The sequence below is a fragment of the Sminthopsis crassicaudata genome, chromosome 1 (assembly GCF_048593235.1).
Source record: "Sminthopsis crassicaudata isolate SCR6 chromosome 1, ASM4859323v1, whole genome shotgun sequence".
In the NCBI taxonomy this organism is placed as follows: Eukaryota; Metazoa; Chordata; class Mammalia; order Dasyuromorphia; family Dasyuridae; genus Sminthopsis; species Sminthopsis crassicaudata.
Window position 1 is genome coordinate 224,397,040 of NC_133617.1, and position 3,573 is coordinate 224,400,612.

General features: G+C 35.0%; 1 pseudogene; it reads right to left on the reverse strand.

Annotated features, from left to right (window-relative positions):
- Window positions 1-2,099: 2,099 nt before the first annotated feature.
- Window positions 2,100-3,051, reverse strand: LOC141549605 (solute carrier family 35 member F2 pseudogene; annotated as a pseudogene).
- Between the last annotated feature and the right edge of the window lie 522 nt (window positions 3,052-3,573).

Genomic DNA, 3,573 nt, shown 5'->3' on the forward strand with positions numbered 1-3,573 from the left:
AAAAAGAATTACCCCTTCTACCAAGATGCTCACATTCTAATTGGATGAGACAATGCACAAAATGCAGCTGTAAAGCAGGGAGTAGGGATTGAGGTGAAGTTACCAGGTATAGAGGCCTGACTCTGAAGTTAGGAAAGTCAGGAACAGGTAATGAATAAACAGTGATTAAAACTTTCTTACCCACTATTCAAAAGTCCTAAGGCTCATTGAATGGTTGTAGTTCAGAAAGCTTCTATGTCTAGAGATTCAGAGCTACAGAATGAATACAGGTATTTTATTTATTTTTATTTTTTTACCACAGCTGTAGTGGAGGAAATTAAGATTAAGTATAAGTAAATTGTCAACAATTAAAGTTACATGTTTATAATTTTTTTTTATGTTTATGATTCTTTACCTGTAATGTCTCCCCTATCTTGTGGTACAGGAAAATATGTTGGCATAAATACTTAGGTTATTATTTTAGTAATTATACTTTAACAGGAAAAGTAGAACGAAGAAGATCAAAAATGTATTCTCCCCCCCCCCAAAAAAAAAGTCTTTACTGTCCACACCTGTTGTAAATATAGCTGCTTGCCCTAAGCTACACAAAGCAGTCACCAGCATTTTATCTGATGGTACTTGTCAGATCTGGTGGAATAAGGAAGTAATGAAATAACTGGTCTTTGTAGAAAAATCCCTGCAAATCTAGACATATTTAGTGACAGCAAATATTATATAACTATAATTTTGTGAAGTAGTAATGGATCTAAGATATTCCATAACTATTTTTGAAATTGAATCAAATGTGAATAATCATATCAGCTTATGAAAGAGACTGAAAAACAATACAGATAAAAAATTTATTATAATTAGGAAGCCTGACTTCAATTCCAATTTGTAATATATTCCAGCTATGTGATGCTGCAAACTAAGTCACTTAACCTTCTAAAACTCTTGGCAACTCTTAAGATGTTAACCTGAAGAAAAGGTGCAAACCTGCACTGGCAGGAGAGATTTACTTATGGGAATTCTCCCCTATCAATGAAATCACAAGTCTAGTCTCCATTGCTATTCTGCATCAGCTCATTCTGTAAATATCAGGCCAGAATGGTCAGCCCAGGAACAAATGACCTTTTTGATTGCTAATAAATTAAATGACAGACTGAAGATCCAAAGAATTCAGCAGACTGAACCAAAATAATATCTATTAAGAATAGATGAAATGTTTTGTAATAGCTCTTTTTGTGGTGGGTAGGAATTATAAATTAAAGGAATGCCCATCAATTGGGGAATGGCTAAACAATATTATTGCAATGGAATATTATTGTGCTATGAGAAATGACAAGCAGGATAATTTCAGAAAAGTCTGAAAAGAATTAAATGAGCTGATGCAAAATGTAAACAGAACCAGGAGAACATTATACATAATAACAACAATATTATTCAGTCAAGAAATGTGAAGGACTTTGCTATTCTCAAGTAATACAATGATCCAAGACAATCTCTAAGAACTAATGATAAAACATACTATCCACCTCCAGAGAAAGAACTGATATTGTTCTAATCCAGATTGAAGCATGCTATATCTTTCATTTTGTTTCTTTTGTCTTTTTTCTTTCTGGTCACCAAGAACTGACCCTGATCTCAGATCTAATCTTGATCTCTAATTTTCAACTTGTTCTTTAGTATTCTCAATAAATATTCTTTATTCTTTATTTTTAGCCTCATGCCAGCTCTCTCAGAAACAATTCCTTGCCATCTACATTATTGAAGCTGTTGGATTTTGATCATCATTTGTATTCTGTCATGCTCAATTCTGCTATATATTAGTCATTATTTATATTTTTATGGAAATGTTTTCTATTTCTTATACAATTCTATATAACAAATATAATCAAACATTGATAAAGTGTTCACATTTTGACAAGTTGATTGTTATTTCAGAAAGAGTGAGTTCCAGGTTACATGGAATGATAACATTCAATTTACCTGATAGTTATCCAGAATCCTTTTGCCCCATGCCTTCTTTGGCTACATGACTGCAGAGTTCATTTCCTGGATGATCTTCTAAACCTGAACCCTAAAGCTGGATGGTTGCAGGATGTTGCTTTCAGGCAGCTTCACATTGAGAATATTACATTAGGGATATAATAATATAAGATGAAGTCCACCATGATGACACTGAAGAAAAGAATGTAGAATCCTGAAAACTTAAATACAAAAAGAAAAAAGTATAGAGATCAGCATCCAAGAAGCCCGGATTGACTGAAGTTTCAGTGGCTTCAGTGACCATTGGCATGAATCTATACAGACAAAATATATAGAAGGCAAAAGCCACAAATAGCACAGCAATTTTCCAGTTCCAATGAATGGCAACCATGTGTTTTACCAGCTGGAACCCCTTGATGAATGTCCCAAACAAGCCTACCATTCCTAGAAACTCTACTTAGCTTAGCATTTTCACAATGTACTTCTCACACACACTAGAAACGGCATAGAGAAGCTCCCAGAAAAGCTAAGATATCACCAATAAAGACATCATTTCCTAAAATTTAATCTCTCCCAGATAGTTTGCTAGCATAAACCATTTTTCCTATTTCCAAAAGACCCAGCAATAAAATGGATCATTTTGCAACTTACATGAAGAACAAACCATGAAAGGTCCATCAGAACAGGAATCCCAAAATAGTCCAAAAGCTGGACACTTCTAAGAATAGTACACTGGACAGTTTTAAGAATCATGTAATTAGCCTCCATATCATCTAGGCCCAAGAAAATGTACTTCCTCCATTTTCCTTTCAGAATTTGCAGAAGGTTCTCATTGTCTGGCTGAAATGCCAACATTTTGTATACATAAAAACAAAACCACACCCAGTGAACAATAGTTGATAAAACTTTGAAGCATAGGAGCATTCCCTTTGTACTTTTATGTCAAATACTAGCTAGTGATAGCTGTCTCATAATTACACAAGGACAGTATCTGGCAATGGCAATTGCTTTCAAGATGTTCCAGGTAAAGAGTTTTAATTTGATCCTAAGCAAAGGATTCATGAAATTCCTAAGAAGTCCCATTGTTTCCAAGAAGCATGACACTTGTAGACTAACCATCTATATGTGCAGGATCTGCATCTATTTTTGAGTGTTTTTGTACAAAATGACTAATATGGAAACATTTTACATGATTGCATATGTACCACTTATATCTGATTGCTTACTGTCTCAGGGAGAGGGAAGAGGAAGGAAAGAAGAAGGGAGGGAGACTTTGGAACTTCAAACTTTAAAAAAAATGTTTAAAAATGTTTTAACATGGAATGGGAGAGGGAAAACCAAAATAGCAGAGAAAAGATAAGTCTTTGCCCGAGTTCTTCCTGGCTTGCCTCAGAATCAACACCAGATCAAGCCTCTGTATGGATTTTAGAGTGACCAAACCCACAAATATTTGGAGGGTAACAAATTTCCAGAAGATATCTTGGAAAGACATAAGGAAAGTTTATCTCAATCAGCTGGGGAAAAAGAGTGAAATGGGAGGAGAACAAGGCCCAGTGCAGGTATGGTGCAGGGAGACCCAGGGCACAGAGGTCTCAAGCAGGGAAT